The 27,302-nt window shown below is 37.6% G+C and overlaps 1 pseudogene; it reads left to right on the top strand.

Moving 5' to 3' along the window:
• Positions 1–20: 20 nt before the first annotated feature.
• LOC122051138 lies at positions 21–20,438 on the top strand (annotated as a pseudogene).
• Positions 20,439–27,302: the final 6,864 nt, after the last annotated feature.

The following is a 27,302-nucleotide window of genomic DNA, read 5'->3' on the forward strand; positions in this document are numbered from 1 at the left end:
TCCGCACCAGTCTCCCCTTTATTAGATTGCAATCCCCTTTCCACCGTCGCCAGATTCCGGCGATATCGTCTCGTTCGTCTCCTTAATGGAATCCATGGGAGCATCACCGGAAGATCAGACGGAGGTGGTCGCCTCGTTCCTCTCCGACACCGACGCAAAGATGTTCGTAGCCGGCCACCGAGGCCTCGTCGGCTCCGCCATCCACCGCAAGCTCGTCGCTCTCGGATTCACTAAACTCCTCCTTCGCACCCACGCCGAGCTCGATCTCACTCGCCAGGCCGACGTCGAGGCTTTCTTCGCCACCGAACGCCCTCGCTACGCCATCGTCGCCGCTGCCAAGGTCGGTGGCATCCACGCTAATTCCACCTACCCGCCGATTTCATCGCCGTCAACCTACAGATCCAGACCAACATCATCGATGCCTCCCTCCGCTGCACCGGTGGAGCCGTCAGCAAACTCTTCTTTCTCGGCTCTTCCTGCATCTACCCCAAGCACGCCCCCCAGCCGATCCCGGAATCCGCCCTCCTCTCCGGCCCGCTCGAGCCTACCAACGAGTGGTATGCCGTCGCGAAAATTGCTGGCATCAAGATGTGCCAAGCCTACCGGATCCAGCACGGCCTCAACGCAATCTCCGCCATGCCCACCAACCTCTACGGCCCTCAGGACAATTTCCACCCGGAGAATTCCCACGTTCTCCCGGCACTGATCCGACGCTTCCACAACGTGAAGATCTCTCGCGCCAATGAGGTCGTCGTCTGGGGCACCGGTTCTCCACTGCGCGAGTTCCTCCACGTCGATGATCTTGCCGACGCGGTGGTCTTCCTAATGGACCGGTACTCCGGCTTAGAGCACGCCAATGTTAGGAGTGGTAAGGAGGTGACAATAAAGGAACTCGCGGAGCTTGTGAAGGAGGTGGTCGGCTTCCAGGGTGAGCTTGTGTGGGACAAGACGAAGCCCGATGGGACACCGAGAAAACTCATGGACAGCTCTATGCTGGCTGGAATGTGTGGGGGTGCTGCCCTCCGCGAAGGACTGGCAGATACCTACAACTACAAGTGGTACGCTGATAATGTTGTGGACAATTAACCATCATTTGTTGTTCTGTTGCAGTATTATTTTTATCATGTTTCATTATGCTTTCGGGACTATAATTCAATCTTCTATAGTTACCTATTTGCGATGATTTATAAGCATTTTACCTCCTTTCATTATGCCCGGGGGGGTGCAAATCCAGGGTCCGGATTGCACTGAACCAAGTTGACTCATGTGCGAGCGCATCCTGCGCACACGAATGCCGGATCGGTCGGGGAAAAAATTTGCCCAAGTGGAACAGCCAGGTGAAACGGCCGTTTCACTACTCGGCTAATAATGACCATTAAGTTCATTAACGCTATCGTTGATCTAAGCTCCTATATAAGGAGACTGCGACCATAGCCAGAGTACACACAGCAAAAAAACCAGAAGCTCTCCTCCTCTGACCCGACTTGCTGCTCGAACGTCTTGCTTGGTCTGTCATTCCAAGGTCAGAAAACCAACCCCTGCTGGCAGCCTGAGATTATCCGCTCAGGGCTACAGATTGTTTGGTTTACAACAATCTTGAAACAGATTCGATTATGTTGAGATGGCCACAGAACGACCTGTTGAGGTGTAACAAACTCAACACGTGCAGGCGCCCTCCGCCCCGATTGGAACTGAACTCAACACGTGCAGGCCCCCTCCGCCCCGATTGGAACTGTGCCAATCAGTCATGGGGAAAGGCCAGAGAAGCAGAAGATACTCTTCTACTTGACCACACTCAATCTGGCTTGGTTCTTGACCGAGGACCCTCCCAAGCACGCTGAGGATGCTGATGCGCAAACCATCAGTACAGTGGAGGCATGGACTCATTCTGAGTTCCTTTGCCGAAACTACATCCTCAACTGCCTTGCCGACTCGCTGTACGCTGTGTATAGCATGAAGAGTACGGCTAAGGAGCTGTGGGAGTCCTTGGACAAGAAATACAAGACGGAGGATGCAGGGGTAAAGAAGTTCATCGTGGGTCGTTTCCTAGACTACAAGATGGTTGACTCCAAGACGGTGATCAGCCAAGTCCAGGAGCTTCAGGTGATCTTGCACGAGATCCACTCAGAAGGGATGGTTCTGAGTGAAACCTTCCAAGTGGCTGCTATCATCGAGAAGCTGCCTCCCGGCTGGAAGGACTTCAAGAATTACCTGAAGCACAAGCGGAAGGAGATGAATGTGGAGGAACTAATTGTTCGACTTCGCATCGAAGAAGACAACAAGAGTTCAGAAAGAAAGTTGTTCTCTCCGGCTACAGTGAAAGCCAACGTAGTCGAGCACGGTCAAAGCTCGAAACGGAAGAATCCCAAATCTTCCAAGATGGGACCCAAAGAGGCATTAGCAAGAAGAAGTTCTCTAGGAAGTTCTTCAACTATGACAAAGTGGATCATAAATCTCCGGAGTGCAGAAAGCCGAAGAAGAAGCAAGAGGCCAACCTGAACGAGGGACCAGAAATGGACGACCTCTGCGCTGTGGTCTCAGAATTGAATCTAGTCGGTTCAAACCCGTAGCAATGGTGGATCGATACTGGAGCCACCAGACATGTCTGCTGCAATAAGGAGCTGCTCCACAACTTTGAAGAAGTCACTGGAGACAAGCTATTCATGGGGAACTCAGTAACCTCGGACATCATGGGCCAAGGAAAGGTGGTGCTGAAGATGACCTCGGGCAAGGACCTTACTCTGAACAATGTGCTGTATGTTCCGGAGATTCGGAAGAATCTAGTGTCCGGATCACTTTTGAGCAAGCATGGTTTCACATTGATTTTGAGTCGGACAAAGTTGTATTGTCCAAGAATGGAGTGTTTGTAGGAAGAAGTTATGTATTTGATGGGTTGTTTAAGCTCAATGTAATGGCGGTTAGGCCTAAGATAAATAAAAATGAAAGCTCTTCCACTTATATGCTTGAGTCTTCGTGTTTGTGGCATGGTAGACTAGGACATGTTAACTACGATGTGTTGCGTAGATTAATAAACATGCAAAGCATACCTACATTCTACCTTGACCCAAAACACAAGTATGAGATTTGTGTTGAAGCGAAAATGACAAGGTCATCCTTTCAACATATTGAAAGAAGTAATGAACCACTTGACCTAATCCACACTGATGTGTGTGACCTAAAAGGTACGCTAACACATTGTGGTAATAAATACTTCATCACTTTTGTAGATGATAACACAAAATACTATTATGTGTATCTTCTCAAAAGTAAGGATGAAGCTATAGAGAAATTTGCTCTTTATAAGAATGAGGTTGAAAACCAGCTTAATAGAAAGGTGGTTCAAGTGACCGAGGCGGTGAATATGTGTCACCGTTCACTAAGTTGTGTCTTGAAACATACGGATCGATCAAAACAACACTCTTATACTCCTCGTGAAATGGAGTCTTTGACGAAAAGAATCGAACTCTTAAGGAGATGATGAATGCTCTTCTACTGGAGCTCGGAGTCCTGTGTTAACAACTAATTACCTTTAAATAAGGTGCCCGAAGAAAATAGATAAGAGCCCTTATGAGTTGTGGAATGGAAGACAACCGTTATACAAGTATTTACGAATTGGGGTGTCTTGCCAAGTGTTGGTACCTGATCCAAAAGGATTAAGAAAGACTATTGATTGCGTATTTATTGGATATTCACAAAACAGCGCTGCGTATAGATTACGTGTGTATGAGTCACACATATCGTAGATACACAAGAACTTGATAATCGATCGAGAACTACCTCGTTCTTCAAGGAGGAGGAGGATGCTCTAGAAAGGGGCGAATGAAACCTGATGAGGAAGAAGAAGACGATGATGACGATGAGGTGGAGGGTTGAGCTTGGGCGAGGTTAAAAGAGCGGGTAGAAAAATCCTCTCGGATTTTACGTCGGTCGTGAGCCGGAATTGCTCGGAAGCGGTAAGATATCCTGATGGACCTCATTGGAATGAGACAATTGCATCTGAGATAGATTTTATCTTGCAAAATCATATTTGGGAACTCGTGGATCTTCCTTAAGGAAGTTGCGAAGTGGATCTTCATGAAGAAAATGAAATCAGATGACACGATTGATCAAATCTAAATTGGTAATCGAAAGGATCTGACAAAGAAAGCCTTGATTATTTTGATCGTACTCTCCGGTATCGAGAATAACTTCCGTTAGGTATTGTTGGCTATTATCGCTCTGTGGAATCTCGAAATACATCAGATCGATGTAAAAATAATCTTTTTAAATGGGAATTTAGAAGAGGAAATCTATATGAAACAACATAAAGGGTTTCTTGTGCTAGGACAGAAAAATAAGATTTGTACATTGGTGAACTTATTATATGACTTGAAACAAGCACCAAAATAGTGACATGAGAAATTTGACAGAACATAGAGGAATGTGAATTCAAAATTAATGAATGTGATAAATGTGTGTACATGAAATCTACAAAGAATGACTTTGTCATTTTGTGTCTATATGTAGATGACATGTTTATCATTGGTAGTAATGATAAGATAAGATAATCACTAAAGATATATTGAACTCAAGATTTAATATGAAAGATATGAGTCTACATGGTTGATATAATTCTAGGAATCACATTTCTTAGAACGGTAGGAGGACTTATTCTTTGTCATTCATATTACGTGGACAAGATTCTTGATAAATTCATCAAGGATGGTACTGCATTAACATGAATGATAGATACGAGTTAACATCTTTCAAAGAATCAAGGAGAAAGTATTTCTCAGATAGACTACTGTCGAGGGAGTAGAAGTAGCATAGATGTGTATTTTAATCTCAACCTTCAAACACAAATACAGATGATTAGCCAGAGGATCAAAGAGTTGGGAGTCTCGCTCCAACTTTGATTAAACTTGATGAATAAAACTATTAGTTTCACATTATCCATATGATTCTTGTTAGATGTGCTTCTATGAACCTAAGCAGTGCAGCCTTCACCATGGGAGGACATAATAATGGAATTAACTTTCCATCTTTCAATTATCCCTATTCAAATATCGATTTTTCTATAATTATCTAAAAAATTTGGATATATTTCCTGTTGGTTAATCTTAGGAAAACGTATCGGTTCCACTGTAAAAAATTTTTTTGTACAAGTATCGAGCCTTTCCTTAAATACCCTATGTTTTTTAGAAGTTAAATTAGGAATCTCTCAACTGGAGTTATCACTGTTGACTATGTGAAGTCAAAAGATAACCTATCGGATCCGCTAACCAAGGGGTTAAATCGAGAGTTAGTTGCAAGCTCATCACAGGGAATGGGCTTGATGCCGTTGTCAGCGATCAGTGCAGAGAACACCCAACCTATGCTGACTGGAGATCCCAAGAACTAGGTTCAAAGGGACAACTAATCTGCACTGACTAGACACACTGTGGGGAAATAGCCCAATGAAACAGTGACTAGACTAGGATAAGCCAATGGACTTTTAATGATCAAGAATAGTAGATGGCAACTCTTGAGGGATCACCTATGTGAGAAAGAAGTGGGGCCGCTTCGAAGAGAATTGGAGGTACAATTCTTAAAGCTTCTCACAGAACCAGACGTGTTCATGGCCAAGAACGAACACACTCATGAGAACTGAGTTGTATCAGGGAGAGTCTTGGGTGAGATTAGTCACTGCTTACACAGACGGCAGTATAGTTCAAGGACTTCGCGTATACTATCAGCTAGTAAGCAACCAAATCCTCACAAGGGAAGGTTCAAAGAGTAAAACCTATTTATCCTATACTTGACTCAATTGTTGAATGCTATCACATTCCCTATCTCCATTCATGTGGGGGATTGTTGATTAAGTGTGAATGGAGAAGAGGAGGAAGAGAAGAAGCTCCATTGTGAATGAGATTTTAATCCCACATTGGGAGTTTCATGACACTTTTGTTGGTTTATATTAATTCACATACTTTGAGCATGTGAACAAATGCATGGGGTGAGGCTCTCTCTCACGCGTGGGTGTGCAGGGGGGGTGCAAATCCAGGGTCCGGATTGCACTGAACCAAGTTGACTCATGTGCGAGCGCGTCCTGCGTACACGAATGTCGGACCGGTCAGGGCAAAAATCTGCCCAAGTGGAACAGCCAAGTGAAACGACCGTTTCACTACTCGACTAATAATGACCATTAAGGTCATTAACGCTGCCGTTGATCTAAGCTCATATATAAGGAGGCTGCGATCATAGCCAGAGTACATACAGCAGAAAAACCAGAAGCTCTCCTCCTCATTCCTCTCCTCTGTCGTGCAACTCCTGCTCGGCAGAGTGCCCGTGATAACATTCGGGTACCACTCAGCTCGCCGTGACCACCAGTGCTTGGTCGAACTCATGGTCAGCCGTTGTATCCTGGGAAACAGATGACCCGATTAAGCCTCGAAGCACAGCCGGAGGTGGGGGCGAATCTGTTTCAAGGAAACTGCGACTCGCAGGCCTCGGTCAATCCTCCCGACCTGCCCACTTGGCCGACCCGACCGGCTGACCTGCCCACTCGGCCGACCCGACCGACCGGCCGACCCGACCGACCGGCCGACCCGACCGGCCGATCTGACCTCCATTCGGACGACCCTACTTGCTCTGCCGACCCACCAAGCTGCTCGGCCGACCCGAGCTGTCGACCTGCCGACCCGCCTAGCTGCTCGGTCGACCCGAGCTGCCGACCCGCCTAGCTGCTCGGCCGACCTGAGTTGCCGACCCGCATTGCTGTTCGGCCGACCCGAGCTGCCGACTCGACTTGCTGCTCGGACGTCTTGCTCGGTCTGTCATTTCGAGGTCAGAAAATCAGCCTTTGCTGGCAACCTGAGATTATCCGCTCAGGTCTTCTCAATTGTAAATTGAATTTAAATTTGGTGTAATTTTAAATTCAGCTAAAAACCCTATATATCTCCGGCTACATATTGTTTGGTTTACAACAGATGGCTTGACACATTCCAGTCCAGACAAGAACATGTTTTGATACTTAATACAATTTTTGGCACGCTCTCTGTGGCTTTGCTTGTGATATTTCTTCTTATCTTCATAAATACTAGTAGCTGCAAAGTCATCAGCGATATGGATTGTTATGTTAATTAACTGTTTCTATGTTGAAGTTCTGGTGGCAATAGATGAATTGGTGCTGTTCGTGTCATGTTTGCTTCACATTGTCCATGCTAGCAGTCCCATGTTTCTTTTAGCTTATTATTGTAGCTAAATCATGCCACTTCTCTGACGGTGTATTTACCTCAGAGGTGGACAGAATAGGGAGAATAATTGAAAAATGGTTAATTGTGATTTATGAAAAAGAAAAAGGAAAGATGGAAAGAAAAAGGAAAAGGGAAGGAAAAGGAAGATGAGAAACTTGCAACAGCTGTTGTTATATGATTACGCTAACATAGTAATTTATAATTGTATCAATAAATGATAAGCATGTAATAAATGGTAATAAGAGTAAGGTTAAGAATTTGTATATCTCCGGTTGAAGCGTCGGGCTTGCCGACTGTCTTTAGAGAATTTATTGCCGCTCACGGTGCAGAGGCTCTCCGGTAAAATCCTCCCAAGATCCGACAACCGCTCGCGTCGTTCGTAGGTGCACTCCAAGACGAACGCCGCACTCGGACTCAACCTCAGATCGCAGAACCAAGCCTCAGAACTTGGAAAGAAAAGAAGAAGGAGAAAGCAGAGAGCAGAGGAATGCTTTTCTTTTTTCGGAGTGAGTTGAGAAGGAGCAGAGGAAGTGTATTTATACACTTGAAGCAGTGTAGAGGAAGCGACGCACGCTTTGCTTCTGCTTCCTCATCTCACACGCGGGTGCGCTGCTTCGCTTCCTCGCGCGGACAGAACCGAACCACCAGGTGCGAGGGACAGAACCAAACCGGACCAAAAAAAATAAACCATGTCACCAAACTGGCAAAAATAGACCAGGCCGCCCGCAAGCGCGAGGCCCACGAGCTGGGGATTTGCACCCCCCCCCCCCCCCCCCCCCCCATGCGCGCGTGCATCGCGCCCGGTTTATGGATTTCCGGCTCGAACCCCCCGAAACCACTCGATTTGGGCTCAGCCCGCGCATACGTGTAAGTCCCTTAACATTGCTAAGCATGGATGGAAGGACTCCATATATAAGGCCTTCCAACCTTCTTGGCTTAGCAATGTGAGACTAAAAGCATAAGGAATAATGTGAACTAAAACTCAACATGTTTTTGAAAATTCATTATAGGTGCTAATAAGAATGTGGAGTTGCATTCAGCTTTGATAGTGCAAGAGTCGCGGAAGGATCCATTTTACGAGTATTGATTTGCAGTTGGTCTTTATAGAAATGCATAGAACAACTCATCACTGGCGATGGTTGAATCCTTCTAGGTTGGTGCATTACGGCCATGCCACCGAATCTTGTTTAATAAGTGCTAAGGAGAGTTGCCTAGACCCCCTACACTGCGGCCCCACAGTTACACTTACATAGGTGAGTTCTCCAAGGATGTACTGCAAGCATCCTGTCATTAAGACCTTGAACTCATTAAGAGCTGCTAAGCTCATCCTTACTAGCAGTCAAGCATCTATCCAGGGAAGAGACTATGAGATTACATCTCAATCAATTTGATGCTTACGATTCATCCTTATAGCCTGTTTATACCACATTGAACCTACTTCTTGGGATCTCCAATCAGATAGGTTGGGTTGCTGCTATAGATGAATACAGGACAGGCCTCAGTCCCATTCCCTTACTGGATCTCTTGATTTTCTCATAATCAAGCCCTTTAGTAAGTGGATCAGCAATATTGTCCTTTGAACTTACAAAGTCCAATGACGCCACTCCAAGAGACACTAACTCACGAATAGACTTTAATCGTATTCGTACATGTCTCTTCTATTTTTGGTTATACTTAAAGCTTCTAATCTGAGCTATTGTTGTTTGATTATCACAGTGTACTGAAATAGAAGGTATTGGCTTCATCATCAAGGGAATTTCAGAAAGAAGACCCTTCAGCCAATCAGCTTCAGTTACTGTGGTATCCAAAACACACAATTCTGCCTCAGATGTAGAACGGGTTATAATCGTCTGTTTAACATACCTCCAAGCAACTGCACCGCCTCCAAGTGTAAAGACATAACTAGTAACGCTTTTACACTCAGCAGTCTTCGCTATCCAACTAGCATCACTATATCCCTCCAGGACTGTAGGGAATCTCCCATACCACAAGCCCAAGGATATAGTGTCTTTTAGGTATCTGAGTACTCTGTCTAATGCATCCCAATGTGTTCTGTCCAGACAGCTGGTAAACCTACTCAATTTCGATATAGCAAAAGAAATATCAAGTCTAGAATAATTTGCTAAATACATTAGACTACCTATTATTTGTGAGTATCATCACACCACTCTTATTCTTGTGGAGAGTTTTTGAAGGATCATATGGTGTGACTACAGATTTAACTTGGCTATAGCCATATTTCTCTAATACTCTTTCAATATAGAGTGACTGAGAAATTGCTATTCCATCAGTTGATCGAGTCAAACTTAGCCCTAAAATCATGTCAGCACAACCCATATCCTTCATATCAAACTTACCACTTAAAAGGGCCTTAGTCTCATTAATAATAGAAAGGTTATAACCAAACAGTAGAATATCATCTACATATAAACATAAGATAACACAATTATTACCTTTCATTTTAGCATACACACATTTATTAGAGTCATTCATTTCAAAGCCAAATGATAGCATAGCTCTATTAAATTTTTCGTGCCACTACTTTGGGGCTTGCTTCAAACCATAAAGAGATTTGACTAACCTACAAATTTTATTCTCACTTCCAGAAACTACATGTCCCTCATGCTGATCCATATATATCTCTTCTTCAAGATCTCCATTAAGGAATGCCGTTTTGATATCCATTTGATGGACCTTAAGATGATATATGGATGTCAATGCTATTAACACTCGGATTGTAGTAATTCTAGTAACAGGAGAATAAGTGTCAAAATAGTCAATCCCTGCTTTCTGTTTGAATCCCTTAGCAACTAGACGGGCTTTGAATTTATCTACTGACCCATCAGGTTTTAGTTTTCTTTTAAACACCCATTTACATCCTATAGTGTTACACCCAGGAGGTAAATCTACCAACTCCCAAGTGACATTAGAGATAATAGAGTCCATTTCATTTTTAATGACCTCTTTCCAGTGCTTAGTTTCAGGAGAAGTCATAGCATCTCTATATGTCACAGGGTCACCTTCTATATTATAGGTGATAAAGTCCTGGTCTAAATCTGTAGACACACGTTGCCTCTTGCTTCTTCTTAGTTCTGTACACTCACTAGATTCATCTAGTCTAGAGTGACTTGAGGAAGGTATACCTTCTACGGATAATGGGGCCTCTTCGGAAGCAGGCTTATCTCTAGTAGGAATACTAGATATAGACTGAGGTATTCTCGTCTTCCTAGGAAATATATCCTCAAAAAATGTAACATCACGAAGTTCTACAATAGTATTTGCATCTATTCCAGAAATTTCAAATTTAATAATCAGAAACCTATATGCAATACTATTTTGAGAATAACGAAGATACCATCTACGATCTTTGGACCAAGTTTTTTCCTTCTGTGTCCAGGTACTAGTACCTTTGCAAGGCACCCCCACACTTTAAGATATTTCAAACTTGTCCTCCGGCCTTTCCAAAACTCATATGGGCTTTTATCCCTAGACCTCATGGGGACTCCATTTAACGCATGACATGCAGTGTATAGAGCTTCCCCCCACATGAAGTTGGGTAACCCAGAACTGCCTAACATGGAATTAATCATATTTTCAAGGGTTCGATTTTTTCGTTCTGCTATACCGTTGGATTGAGGACTATATGGAGCAGTTACCTCGTGAATTATACCTGTATCTTGATAAAATTTTTGAAACAGGTTTGAGGTAAACTCTCCACCCCTATCGGACCTTAACCTCTTAACAGATTTATTTGTTTGATTCTCAGCTTCAGATTTAAAAATCATAAATTTATCTAAAGCTTCATCTTTGATTTTCAGCAAATAAACATAACAATAAGAGCGTGTGATCTTCCCCATCGGAAGGGACACAATCTTATTAATGGAATTAGTGTCAAGTAATGGTATACACTTAGACACGTCTAATAGTATCCTCCCCATCGGAGTCACTGCTATTATTTGTGTGACCGAAGAAAACCAACTATTAATTTGTCAAATAAATAGGTAGACAAGATAATAAAATTAAAAACTCCTCTTACAAATGTTTGATTTTGTATACGTCCACACTATCGTGGCATACAAAATTCACGGTATTTGAGGTAATTTTATTTGTCATAAAGATTTATTGACAAGATAATTAATGGGTAAACCCCTCCTCTTACAAATGTTTAATTTTGTATACGTCCACACTATCGTGGCATGCAAAATTCACGGTGTTTAAGGTGTTGATGAATTTAAATAATATTGTTTGAGGAATCAATGTTATTTTAAATTCAAAAAGGTTTTGACCAAATATTTGATCAAAGACAGATCAACTATTAATTTTATTCATCATAAAGTAAAGTTGACGAGGTAATAAAATTAATGGATAAAATCTTTTATTTTGTATCGTCCACACTATCGTGACATACAAATTCATAGGGATTTTAAGGAATTGATCTTGATCGAATATTTTTGTGATTCTTAGGATTTAAAATATTCCCTAGTTGTCATTATACTATAGAAAAGACTTAGTAGTCTCGATTGTAATGATTGGAAATAGGACGTGGACATTTGTCTTCTTAAGACTAAGAACAATTTAGGTGTATTTAATTTATTAGTTGAAAGCGTCTAGTGGTGTTATCTACGTAACACAGAGTGTGAGATCTGGATGCCATTAATCAATTATCTGCAGGGGTTCGAGAACCCGACAACTAAATGAAAATAAAACACCATCCGTCAAACTCAAAAGTAGCAGCTGTTGCAGTGAGAGAGGTTTATTCTTTAATAGAATAAAGTTAGGATTATTAGAAATTGTCTTTACATACTTTAGAAAGAACCTGATTTCAGTTTCTAAACTATTATAGAATAGATATTGTGTCTATTTTGATAACAAAGTTGTTATAAAAAAAAATAGGGAAGTTATCTATTCTGATATGTTGGTTGACAATTTATAATTCAATAACTCCCACGATGAAACAAATGAAAATTAGTAACACATCTTCTAACTTTAAGAGAAAGCAACCTTTGGAAATGAACCAGTTATATCTTTGGCATCTAAGGCTAGGTTATATTAACTTAAGTAGGATTCATTGGTAGCTGATGAACTTTTGGATTCATTAGTAGTGGAAATCTTTCCAACCTACGAGTCTTACTTGGAAGGAAAAATAACCAAGAAGCTTTTAAATCTAAGGGGTTTGGAGCCAAAGATATATAGGAATAGGTTCATTCTGATTTGTGAAGACCTTTGACTATCCAAGCAAGAGATTGCTTCAAATATTTCGTCTATTTTATAGACAACTATTTGAGATACGGATACATTCACTTGATGTGCCGCAAGTATAAGTGCTTTGATTAGTTCAAAGAGTACGAGGCTGATGTGGAGAAATGTCAAAGTAAAAGTATCAAGACACTACGGTAAGATCGTAGTGGCAAGTACCTCTTGGGAGAATTTAGGAGTCACTTATCAGAAGTCAGGTACACCCCAACAGAATGGTGTAGAAAAAGGAAGGTATAGGACTCTTATGGAAATAAGTAGATTGATGATGAGTTATTTAGAAAATTACCAAATTCATTTTAAGGGTATACTCTGGAAACAAAAGTGAACATAGTACCTTCCAAAGTCAGAACTCTCTACTCATATAGAATTGTTGAATAGGCGTACGCCTATTTTGAAGCATATTCGGATTCAGGTAGTCCATCACATATGCTGAAGAGAGATAATGATAAGTTGGACAGAAATTCACTTGTTTGTGGGTTATCCTAGAGAAATGAAAGTAGGTTTATAGTCTTAAAAATCAGAAGGTCATTGTTAGCATCAATGATCGATTTTTAGAAAAGAATTATGTAATAAACCACGTGCCCATAAGTAAATTTGTTCTTAAGGAAATAATAAAGGACATGTCTAATCTAGTACCAACAGAGATACCACAAGAAACAGCAACACGTATCACAAATGATACACAATCACAGACGCCTCGTCGTAGTGGGAGGGTTGTAAAAGATTCATGTTTTGGGAGAGTTTTGGACTCGGTCCGGAGGACATGAACACGATCTCGGACGTATGAAGCACTCAAGATAAAGATCGCAGATATCTTGGCAAAGAGTAATGAATAATAGAATTAGAATATATGTATTACAATAAAATGGAAGCTTGTAGAACCACCAATGGTGTAAAAGCCTTTGGATGTAAAAGGTCTATAATAGGAAAGAGGATGAGCGGAAGGTAGAAACTTTCAAAGCGAGGCTTGATGAAAAGGAAACTTTTTCACCGGTAGCCATGCTTAAGTCTATCCGGTTCTTTGATCTATTTGGCAGATGTCGAGACAAGATTCCTTAATGGAAGTCTTGAAGAAAGCATCCGTATAAAGCAACCGGAAGGGTTGGCAAAGAGCATCTTGTGTGCAAGCTCAATCAGTCTATGGACTGAGACAAAGCTTCAAGGTCTTGGAACATCCTGTTTGTCAAAGTAATCCAGACCTATGGATTTATTTAGTAACCGGATAACTCTTGTGTATACAAAAGGTGTGATGGAAACGTGGTGGTATTTCTTGTACTATACGTAGATAACATTTTTGGTAGTTGGAAACAATATCAAAATGTTGTCAAAAGTAAGGGTATGGTTGTCCAAACAATTTGATATAAAGGATTTGGGAGAATGTATATATTCTTGAGATCAAAGTAATAAGGGATCGCAAGAAAAGAATATTTTTTACTTATCTCAAGCTTCATATATCAGAAAAATCCTTGCTCGTTTTAAGCATGCAGAACTCTAAGAAAGGTTTCTTACCTTTTAGGCATGGAGTAGCTTTATCTAAAGAGATGTCTCCGAAGACATTAAAGGAGATAAAGGACATGAAGGCAGTTCCTTATGCTTCAGCTCTGGGAAGCCTAATGTATGCAATGCTGTATACGAGACAGGATATCTGTTTTACCGTTGGCATGGTTAGCAGATATCAAAGTAACCCTAGACAAGGACATTAGTCTGTAGTAAAGCATATATTGAAGTACCTTAGAGGCACTAGAGATTATATGCTAGTTTACAAGGCAGCTATTTTGGTCCCTGTGGGTTGTATGGATTTTGACTTCCAATCGGATAAGGACAGTAATAAGTCAACCTCGGGGTTTTGTGTTTACTTTAGGAGTTAAAGTCATAACTATGGAAGAGTGATAAACATAGGTATTTTTCTGGACTACACCATAGAAGTTTAGTATATGGCAAGCCTCTGAGGTAGTCATAAAAGCTGAATGACTCAATAACCTCAAGATAGACTTAGATATGATTTCTAGTTTGTCCAAAGATTATTACAATTTATTGTAATAATATTGGTGCAGCACCAAACTCGAAGAAACCATAAGTCTATAAGGCAAGTAAACCTGATAGGTATGAGTACCACCCAATACGAGAAATCGTATAAACGACGAGAAGTTGTTGCCGCCTAGATTGCATCAGGTGATGACCTATAGATCCTTTCACTAAGGTCCTTAAGACAAGAGCTTTTGATGAGCATGTTGAAGGGTTGGGAATCAAATGTATGGTAGCAAATATGATAGCTTAGTCTTTTAGTATAAGTGGGAGATTGTTAGGATGTATACTAAAAGCCTAGCTTTTGGTATAAATATTTATCTAGAAATAAGAATCACATTGGTCAAATGTCTATATTTATGATAAATGTAATTGCTCAATTAATTTATATTGTAGATAACATGGTGTGTGATGTCACACACAGAAGATCGTGTTATCGGTTCCTTATAAATTATAAAGAGTTGGCTCACGACAGATGGAAAGGAACAAACCATTGGAAGGTCGGTAGTGTAATTAGTTATTAGTTTATCTTAACTATATAATTACACTAATACACTTAGAGTGTATTGAGTAGGACCATTTGAGGTCGTTCTTTTTATCTTGACTTTATAAAGGAGCAAGACCTCGGTTATTATGGAAATGTGCTCTTAATCTAATATAATAACAAGCATATAATTGATATTTATTTCTTTAATTTATCGATGGGTGAGATTTAGTTCGATAAATCGATAAGCGATAAGTTGGAAATGATATCACTTATAGTGTGTGTTGTTGATTATAAGAAAAGCTGTCCCAGTGATCTAGGTTGAGAATGTCCCCGAGAGGAGCTCGTAAGGATTGTCGTGTTAAACCATCCGACATGACGATGAAGTTGAGTGGTACTACTCTTGGAGCTAGATATTAATTAAGTGAGTTGTCAGTAACTTACTTAATTAGTGGACATTTGTTATCTTAAACACAGGGAGACTAACACACTCATAATAAGGAGCCCAAAAATGTAATTTGGGATTGGTGCGGTAGTTCAATAATAATTCTTTAGTGGAATGAATTATTATTGATAAAATTAAGTTGTGTGTTCGGGGCGAACACGGGATGCTTAATTTTATCGGGAGACCAAAACCAATTCCTCCTCTCGGTCCCTATCGTAGCCTCTTAATTATAGAGTACTATACCTACCTATACCCACCTTCATACCCATGATAAGGGGGCCGGCCAAGCTAGCTTGTGGTTCAAGCTAGGGCCGACCAATCCTTGATTCATGGGTGGCCGGCCCTAGCTTGAACCCAAGCTTAGGTGGCCGGCCCCCATTCAATTAAAAGGAATTTTAATTTTAATTTTTTATTATGTGGAAGATATAATTTATTAAAGAGATTAAAAATTAAAATATCTTTTAAAAGTCTCTACAAAAGATTAAGGAAAGAGATTAAATCTCTTTCCTTATTTGTAGATTGGAAAGATGTTTTAATTTTATTCTTTGTAAATTATCCACATGATAAAAATTCAAATTATGGAAATTTCTTTTGATCAACCATGAAGAGATTATTATGGAAAAATTTTATTTTAAAATTTTTCCGGAAGCAAATTAGGAAACTTTAATTTTTCTTGAGAAAAAATCTCCTTATTTGCTCTTGTTGATGTGGCCGGCCATGATACAATTGATTAAGAAATTTTATTTAATTTTTCTTAATTAATTGTTGTCAAGGAAAATTAAGGAAATTTTATTGTAATTAAATTTCCTAATTTACCAAGGCTAAGGAATATAAAAGAGGGGGTTGGGGTGCCTTCATAACACACAACCTCTATTATTCTCTCCCTCTTTTTCCTTGGTGTTGTGGCCGGCCATCCTCTCTCCCTCTCTTCCTCTTTGTGGTGGCCGAAACCCTTCCTTGCTTGGAGCTTTTGTGTTGGTCGGATACTACTTGGAGAAGAAGAAGAAGAAGGAGAGAAAGCTTTCATCCCTTGGAGCATGGTGGTGGTGGCCGACCCTATTTCTCTCCTCTCCTCTTGTTGGCCGAAACTTATCTCTTGGTGGAGCTTTTGTTTGTGGCCGGATCAAGGAAGGAGAAGAAGGAGAGAAAGCAAGCCTCGTCTTTAGCATCCCTTGAAGCATGGTGGTGGTGGCCGAACCTCTTCATCCTAGGAGAAGTTTTTAATGGCCGAAACTTACAAGGAAGAAGAAGGTGCTTCGTGGTTCTCATCTCGGAAGATCGTTGCCCACACAACGTTCGAGGTTAGAAGAGGAATACGATAGTAGATCAAGAGGTCTTTCTAAAAGGTATAATTAGTATTTTTCCTTTCCGCATCATACTAGTTATTTTTGGAAATAATACCAAATACAAGAGGCATACGATTTTAGTGTTTCGAATTTGTTTTCAATATTATGTTCTTTTGTTTTTCTTTTCCTTGTGATTTGATTGTTCTTTTCGGTTGACCTAAAGTTATTTAAGGAAATTAAATATTAACTTTCCTTAAAAGGCTTTGTCTAGTCGGTGGTGGTTGCTCCCATATCCAAGAAGGCCACGTGCCTCGCCACGTCAGTACTGGAAGACAATTTTGGAAACTAATATTTAATGAAATTAATAACCTAGGTGATTTGGATCAAACGTGTTAAGTTTCGCAGGAGATCCAAGTCTAAACCTAAAAGAACAAATAAATTAAGCTTAGGATCAAACGTGTTAAGTTCCGCAGGCGATCCAAGTTTAATTTAAAAGAACACATGGTAGCTAGGAAAAGGTTCAGACCTTTGTACAAAATTTTTGTACAGTGGAACCATTAGGTTTTCCGAGTAGCAACCAACAGGCATTTCATTATAATGATCGAGCATTTTTGTGTCAATTTTGTTTTCTTGCATCAACAAATTTGTTTTTTTTTTTGAAACATGTATGTGAGTGGTATAAAGGAAAAAGAGCTTCTGTTCAAGCAATTGCTTGATGTAGTATTGAAATGCCCTCTTAGTTTACCTTGTAAAGAGAAACTTTACATTCTTATTGCCTAAAGATTTTGAGGAAGCTGGAAGAGGAGCAGTTGCACTAGAAGATATGAGCATTGGGGGCATTGCTTTAGAAATCCCAGAATCACTCATCATATCTGAGGACCTTGTTTATAATTCTGACATGGTATGCTGTTACAATTCCTGCTACTCTGTTTTTTCTTTTTTTTGTCATTTTAGGTACTTGATCAGATCTTGTCAAAATTGTAACGACGCACACTTAGTGACTTTCAGTTTGCTTTTTTCAAAGATATAGTGGCAATTTCATATTGCTTACATGTTGACCTGTGTTGAAACTCGAAAAGGGAGGTTTTATGTTTTTTGACATTATTACTAACAGTATAGACTTTCACTGCATAGTAATGTTTGAATTTTTTCAGAGTTCCTTACTTCAGTTTAGGTATGTTCTAATGGAAAAAAGGACAGTCGATCTGAAAGTCATTTTTCTGCTCCATTAAGCTCTTGAAACTACATTGTTTATTTCTCTCTGATTTCCTTATTGTAATGCCAGTTTGATGTCTTGAAGAAGTTGGATGATATAACTCCTGAGACTATGTTGTTGTTATGGAGCATGAGGGAGAGATTTAATCCAAATTCCAAGTTCAAGATTTATTTTGACACATTACCTACAGAATTCAATACAGGTATCTCTCAGTGTAATTTTGTTACTCTGAATTCTGAAACTTTCAAGATAAGTAAATTTGATTAGTGCAGTATAAACACCACCAAAAGTATGATTAACTAGGGGGCCTGGGTGCATCGTTGATCGACTGTATATGTTTTCCTATGCAACCGTAGAAAAAAATGTATTTTGTGCAATTGTATTCACATTTTCCAAGTTTTGAGACTACTTTGGGTTTACTATTTTTGATCTGAGTTATGAAGGTGTGCCATTTTTTTTAGGTCGAAATGGTGTGTAATTTGAGTTCATATAAAAATGCTCAAATATATACCTTCTTTTTTCACAAAAGAATAAAGGACAAGGTCCCCATTTTGAATAACTCACTATCAACACCCAGATGAAATAAGGTACTTACATTACCTCAAGTAATGTTTTAACCTTAACAACGGCATTGTCATGCCCCAAGTCAACCCTTTGCTTTGGCAGGGACTAAGTTCACAAAGCTGTGCCAAAATCCCACCAACATTCACTGTATCATTCATTGGAATAAGTAGGAGTGCTAAATAATGTTTGCTTTTATCCAGTTATTCCTTTTTATTCACTAATTCAGAACACAAAAGGAAATATGATAAAAGTAATAATTTATTCTAACTTAAACAATAAGCATAGAATAGTTCTGTGAGTACATGTTAAGTAGAAACAGGAATTGATTGGAATGTTCATTGAGTTCTAAATGCATGGTCAAAAGTGGGATTTTCCTTGCACTATGATACTACAAAGTGGTACATCCCATGCATTCAAAGATGGGTATGACTATTATAGCACTAGTAGGGGGTGATGCACATTTGTTGACGATCAATTGAGTGTGCTACAGGCATAATGCTAGCTTATCTGCCAATGAGCTAAATTGAGGTCTAAATTCATTATCATATTATCAGCGTCTTTTTATTACACTCACTGTTATTTCATCTTAGAATACAGTTCAGTTCTCATTCATTAACTAACTATCGTAAACATTTGTAAAAGCATATGTAGGACTCAACTGTTAGTAACAGTTGAATAATAGTAAAACCTACTGATTTTGAAGATGCATTAAAGAAATAATTTAACAAATAAATATGTCAACTATCACAACATGCATGAACAAAGGAAGGTTATTAAGAAGCCAATAAATTGTTATTCTGCTCAAGCAAATCAGAAATAAACAAGGTCAAATAAGGATATCTTCCTCTGTGATTGTGGCTTTTGATTGTAGTGAGTTGATTAGAGATTTGAGAAGACTCTTCTACTCTTGGTCTTTGCTTGTGATTGGATCAAAGCCACAAGCACTGGGGCTGCAAGAAACACTTGCAGATGGAGGAAAGAAATGTCTCTCATTAATGTTAAGAGGAAAAAAATATCTTTGGAAGCTGTACAAGTTCTCTATGATCTTTGCCCCGGTAGAGATGGATACCCAATTGCGTGTTCTCTGCTGTTGGAAAAGGAAGGTCAAGGAACCCCGATCTCTCTTAAAAGGAAATCCACTAAATTTCATTGGAGACCCGCATGGGCCATCAGAGATAGCAAAGGTATGTGATCCAATTTCAAAATTGTGACGTGGAGTATGTCAGTAGGAGGTCATAGCAATAGTGAGAGGGAGGCAGAAAAGTTAGGATTTGGTTAAGCTTCAGCTATGGGTTAATTTTGGTAATGGGTTAATGGGCCTGGTTTACTGAAATAGGATTTAACACTTGTATGTAGATTAAAACACTGTTTTGGGGCTAAATTTAGCATTATTTTTTCATTAGCAGTTACAGGGAGTTTTAAAAATGATGGGTGAAAGCCGAGGTCTGGTTTGGATGTCTGTGAACCAGAAGGGTCTTGTTTGGGCATATGCCCCTTTTATTTTAGTTAGTATTGCTTTCTTTTCCTCATCAGTTGTTTATAGAATTGCCCTGTTAGTTCTGTAGAGCTGAAAGCATTACTGAATTCTTATGTAATGCTCCTTTAAGCATATATGATAAGAAGAAAAGAAATCGTTCCTTGTCAAATCTTGTATAAATTATATGCTTATTCTTCTGTAACTCTGTTCTCTTCTATCCTTACACGTTATGGTTAATGTGATTTTTTAATTCACAGGGTTGAATTTTCGAGTTGATGCACTTGCTGCATTAGAAGGAACCCTGCTCTTTGAAGAATTATTGCAATCTAAAGAGGTAATTTATTTCCATGTTTTTTTTTTCTTTTCAGCATGAAAAACCACTGTTCTTAATGCAACAATTTTATCCCTGATTTCAGCACTTACGCCAACAATTTGATGCATTATGCCCACAACAATGCGATAATTATCTGATATTTTTGAACCAAAGCTGTATAGTTGGGATAAATTTCTATGGGCTTGTGAGCTTTGGTACTCAAATAGCATGAAGGTGGTTTTTGCTGATGGAAAGCTAAGAACTTGCTTGGTTCTTGAACCACTCAGTAGGATATCCACTCCAAATGAGCCAGTGATATTGGTTATGATTTCGTCCCTTTGCTGATATTTTGTTATTATCTTCTTGTCACAGCTGTGCCCACACATACTTCATTATGGTAGAGTAGACCCAGTAACCAAGACCCTGAAATTTCCAGTATCACGACCATGTGAAAAAGGAAACCAATGCTACCTTAGTTATGGGAGCTTACCAAGTTCACACTTTCTTATGTTTTATGGTTTTCTTCCCAAAGGGGATAACTTCTATGATGTTATTCCGCTAGGTAATATTCTTATTATCCTTCATGCAATATGATTATACTTGTTTAGCAAATTTGATCACGAGGAATCATTCTATTATGACATAACTAACTCAAATGATATGCTCTATTGTTAAACTGCAATATGTTGCTTAAGGTTTGTATGATATTGGCTATCTATTCAAGTGGTTACACAGAGGATGCCTTTGTGAGATATTACCTTATATCTTCAAACTGCACAATGCTTTAATCCGTTTTCCTTTCCACATTATGATGTTGAAGTTTCTGTTAGTGAACTTATTATGAGGTCATATCTAAACAAACAATCAATTTCCACGTTTTGGCTTTTTTTGGTTTCTATATCTGTATAAATATCTATATCTATATACAGTCTGAAACGTTAATGTGCTAATCTAAGCCCTTCTGTTCTATCGGAACGAATCTGCTTGTCTGATCCTCAATATAATTGTCTATTTTCTATTCTGCAATCTCCTCTAATTGTTTCACTTTCTATAAACACATTTCATTTCTCCTCATGTCAATAAATAGCAGGCCAGCAATTCAAATTGTCCTTTTTTTAATCTTTAATGACAAGGATTAGTAAAGAATATCATTGCAACTATTGATTGTACACTTGTTTCTACACTGTATGCGTCTATTCTGACTCATTCTTCCTGTGTCAATTTATAATTATTTTTCGGATTGCTGACACAACCAAACTGGCCTCATATACATAAAATAATTGGGATTAACTTAAAGAAATTAACTTGGCCAACTCAATCAGATAATGACCTTGTTATGTTTGTCCTTTATAGGTTACTTGTTTTAGCATTCCAAATAATGGATAATGATATTTCTAGATTGATCTGAGTGTGCATTTAAATAGTCTGTTATCAAAGTAGTGTAGATCAGGATAATTAAACATGTTTAATTTGTCTAATAGGTACAAGATATACTTGTCAATCCTGCACATAAATGACTAGATCCACTCGGAATTATAGATGAATTGTTCTCTGAAGTTTTGGTACTGATTTGCTATATTCCTTTTATTTAACATTTGAATTCATCTTGTTATGCTTGTTGCAATAATCATGATTTATGCTTGTAATGCTTATCCGACACCTTCTAGCTGATTAGAAAAATGCATGAAACCAGAGAACTTCCCGTTTGTTATAGTTGGCTAATGTGTAAGACCTTGGATTTTGTAGCAGTGAGTCAGCCAACCTTTCTAAAGCGAGTTGTTGATTTCTTCTTCAGTGTGAAAAGGCTCATATGGTATTTTAGCAGCTGAATTGCTTGCGAATGTTTCATGTTCCTTAGGTCCGGTGGATCATAACAATGTTAGTTCCCTCAACACAATTGAGACTAGTATGCAAGGTTGTCAATCCTTTCATCTTTGAGATTAAGCAGATTAGGACAAACAAGGTTAGGTTCACAAAACAACACAGTTTCATCAGGAACGGTGCAACAGAAAGCTCTAAATATAATCAAGTTCACTAACCCTGCCTAGAGTCGTCAAACAATGAGTATCAACAATAGGCTGAGTCAGTGGGCCCATCCATCGAACCATCACAATTCAAGTTCATCCGGATTTAAGGTGTCATTTATTTCCGCATCTTTCTTAGAGTTGCGATGGCACCTATATATGGCTGGTCTGCACATGGATATAACAGAGAAAAATAATGTGACATTGAAACATGGAAAATTGCACTGAGCATTTCATCATTGTATGATTTCTCCTGCTCATAGTGTGACATCCTTTCTCGCTTGTGTCTTTCTCCTAGATTTTCATGCAAATCATATTGTGTTTATCTCCTATGTGTTTCGTATGTATTATATTTTCATAACACCTTTAAGATGCTTGCACTCTTTTCTGCAAAAAGAAAAATGAGCACAATCCTATCTCCTGTTTCTATGGATGAGAAACGCAATTTGCCAGAGAAAAAGAAAGAATTGTAGTAATGTTCTTGCCGGACAATTCATGCTACATCAGATGTAAATTATTTATAATTTTATACATGTAGATTTTGATTCTCCTGACAATGATGGCCATGGAAATTAGCCATTGGATGCTGCTAATGGTAGAAACACCCACATGGTTCGAGGGACGTGGTTGTCCAATGCCGATAAGCCACATGCATATGGATTGCCGCCAAAATTGTTGGCTCATCTACACGCTGTGTTGAAATCTGATGTAAGACTGGATTATTTCATAATGCCATCTTATGCAATGCAGAACCCCATTGTAGTTTTGGAGTTGTAGACTTGCATTCACACATTTAACTTTGAATATAAGAACCTCAATGACCGAAGTAGATATTTATGCAGATAGACAAGGAAGATGAGAGAAATGCACTCCAAACCATTTTATCTATTTTTGTCCCGATGTTGGAAGGTCTTTGTAACGCAGATAAAATGGACAGGTATCAATTTTCTACCATCCATTGTCGCATTTGGCTTTGATTATGAAGCTTTGATTTTTGTTCACTACAAAAAAATAATAATTTAGGGATGAAAGTTTGGGATGAAAAATTTTCATCCCAAAATCGCAAAAATTTTGGCGACGAACAAAAAATTTGATCCAAATTAGAAACGAAATCTGCAACAAAATATTTTTATCGTAAATTCCCAACGAACATTATTTTCGTTGCAAAATTCGTCCCAGATTCTGGGACGAATCCTGGATTCGTTCTAGAATCATTTTTTTTTAAAAGAAAAAAAAATAATCGGGCCAAAATTTGGGATGAATCCAGGATTCATCCCAGATTTTGGGACAAATCCGAAATGTGTCCTAGATTTTGAAACGAATCCGGAATTCGTACCAGATTTTGGGATGAATTCGGAATTTGTCCCAAATATAAGAAAAATAAAAAAGAAAAGATAAATCAATTGGAAAATCTAAATATAGACCATCTCAGAATTTCATGAAACAAGTTTCTATTGGTTCCTAATTTTCTCATTATCTTAAAAATATCTCCATCCATAATTTTAACCTCATATATTTAGTGTGGTGATTTTTTAACCTGAATATGACATAATTCGTAATAAAAAAATTCACCACATTTAATATAGTATGTTAAAATTATGGATGAAGATATTTTTAAGATCATGAGAAAATTAGGAACCCATAGAAACTTGTTTTATGAAATTCCGAGATCGTTAGGTCCATATTTAGGCATTCCGAATGATTTTTCTTTTATTTATTATTTTTTTTAAATCTAGAACGAATCCAGGAATTCGTCCCAATTTCATGAAACAAGTTTCTATGGATTCCTAATTTTCTCATGATCATAAAAATATCCTAAACCTGAATTTTAACCTAATAAATTGAGTGTCGTGATTTTTTAACATGAATATAACCTAATTCGTAATAAAAAAATTCACCGCACTCAATATAATATGTTAAAATTATGGATGAAGATATTTTTAATATCACGAGAAAATTAAAAACTCATAGAAACTTGTTTCATGAAATTTCGAGATCGTTAGGTCCATATTTAGTGAAACATAGATAGTTTAATATTAATTAAGTATGTTAGCGTTTAACGCATGTTCGAATATGTGTTTAAAACTTAAAATATAGATCTACATATGTCAGCATTTCATGAAATAAGAGTCTATGAGTTTCTAATTTTCCCTTAATCATAAATATATCCTCATCCTTAATTTTAAAATAATATATTGAGTTTCGTGTTTTTTTTACCTGAATTAGATCAAATTCGGGTTAAAAAATCACCACACTAAATATATGAGATTAAAATTATGGATGAGGATATTTTTAAGATCATGAGAAAATTAGGAACCCATAGAAACTTGTTTCATGAAATTCCGAGAACGTTAGGTTCATATTTAGGTCTTCCGAATGTTTTTTCTTTTCTTTTTTATTTTTCTTAAATTTGGGACGAATCCTGGATTTGTCCCAAATATAAGAATCCGGAATTTGTCCCAAATATAAGAAAAATAAAAAAGAAAAGATAAATCATTTGGAAAATCTAAATATAGACCATCTCAGAATTTCATGAAACAAGTTTCTATTGGTTCCTAATTTTCTCATTATCTTAAAAATATCTCCATCCATAATTTTAACCTCATATATTTAGTGTGGTGATTTTTTAACCTGAATATGACCTAATTCGTAATAAAAAATTCACCACATTTAATATAGTATGTTAAAATTATGGATGAAGGTATTTTTAAGATCATGAGAAAATTAGGAACCCATAGAAACTTATTTTATGAAATTCCGAGATCGTTAGGTCCATATTTAGGCATTCCGAATGATTTTTCTTTTATTTATTATTTTTTTTAAATCTGGAACGAATCCAGGAATTCGTCCCAATTTCATGAAACAAGTTTCTATGGATTCCTAATTTTCTCATGATCATAAAAATATCCTAAACCTGAATTTTAACCTAATAAATTGAGTGTCGTGATTTTTTAACATGAATATAACCTAATTCGTAATAAAAAAATTCACCGCACTCAATATAATATGTTAAAATTATGGATGAAGATATTTTTAAGATCACGAGAAAATTAAAAACTCATAGAAACTTGTTTCATGAAATTTCGAGATCGTTAGGTCCATATTTAGTGAAACATAGATAGTTTAGTATTAATTAAGTATGTTAGCGTTTAACGCATGTTCGAATACGTGTTTAAAACTTAAAATATAGATCTACAGATGTCAGAATTTCATGAAATAAGAGTCTATGAGTTTCTAATTTTCCCTTAATCATAAATATATCCTCATCCTTAATTTTAAAATAATATATTGAGTTTCGTGTTTTTTTTACCTGAATTAGATCAAATTCGGGTTAAAAAATCACCACACTAAATATATGAGATTAAAATTATGGATGAGGATATTTTTAAGATCATGAGAAAATTAGGAACCCATAAAAATTTGTTTCATGAAATTCCGAGAACGTTAGGTTCATATTTAGGTCTTCCGAATGATTTTTCTTTTCTTTTTTATTTTTCTTAAATTTGGGACGAATCCTGGATTTGTCCCAAAATCTAGGAAGAATCCAGGATTTCGGCCCAAAATTTAGGACAAATCCAGGAATTCGTCCCAAATTTTTAAAAAATAAGAAATAAAAGAAAAAACATTTAGAAGACCTAAATATGGACCTAACGATTTCGAAATTTCATGAAACAAGTTTTTATGGGTTTCTAATTTTCTTATGATCTTAAAAATATCCTCATCCATAATTTTAACCTCATATATTTAGTGTGGTGATTTTTTAACCCAAATTTGTCATAATTTGTAATAAAAAATTCACCGCACTTAATAATATGTTAAAATTATGGATGAAGATATTTTTAAGATCATGAGAAAATTAGGAACCCATAGAAACTTGTCTCATGAAATTCCGAGATCGTTAAGTCCATATTTAGGCCTTCCAAATGATTTTTCTTTTATTTATTATTATTTTTTAAAATCTGGGACGAATCCTGGATTTGTCCCAAATTTTGGGACGAATTCCTGGATTCATCCCAGATTTAAAAAAAAACAATAAATAAAAGAAAAATCATTTGGAATGCCTAAATATGGACCTAACGATCTCGGAATTTCATGAAATAAATTTCTATGGATTCCTAATTTTCTCATGATGATAAAAATATCCTAAATCTGAATTTTAACTTAATAAATTGAGTGTCATGATTTTTTAACATGAATATAACCTAATTCATAATAAAAAATTCACCGCACTCAATATAATATGTTAAAATTATGGATGAAAATATTTTTAAGATCACGAGAAAAATTAAAAACTCATAGAAATTTGTTTCATAAAATTCCGAGATCGTTAGGTCCATATTTAGTGAAACATAGATAGTTTAGTATTAATTAAGTATGTTAGCGTTTAACGCATGTTCGAATACGTGTTTAAAACTTAAAATATAGATCTACAGGTGTCAGAATTTTATGAAATAAGAGTCTATAGGTTTCTAATTTTCCCTTAATCATAAATATATCCTCATCCTTAATTTTAAAATAATATATTGAGTTTCGTGTTTCTTTTACCTGAATTAGGTCAAATTCGGGTTAAAAAATCACCACACTAAATATATGAGATTAAAATTATGGATGAGGATATTTTTAAAATCATGAGAAGATTAGAAACCCATAGAAACTTGTTTCATGAAATTCCGAGAACGTTAAGTTCATATTTAGGTCTTCCGAATGATTTTTCTTTCCTTTTTTATTTTTCTTAAATTTGGGACGAATCCTGAATTCGTCCCAAAATCAGGGACGAATCCTGGATTCGTCCCAAAATTTGGGACAAATCCAGGATTCGTCCCAAATTTTTAAAAAATAAGAAATAAAAGAAAAAACATTTAGAAGACCTAAATATGAACCTAACGTTCTCGAAATTTCATGAAACAAGTTTCTATGGGTTTCTAATTTTTTTATGATCTTAAAAATATCCTCATCCATAATTTTAACCTCATATATTTAGTGTGGTGATTTTTTAAC

The sequence above is a fragment of the Zingiber officinale genome, chromosome 3A, assembly GCF_018446385.1.
Source record: "Zingiber officinale cultivar Zhangliang chromosome 3A, Zo_v1.1, whole genome shotgun sequence".
NCBI classification, from domain to species: Eukaryota; Viridiplantae; Streptophyta; class Magnoliopsida; order Zingiberales; family Zingiberaceae; genus Zingiber; species Zingiber officinale.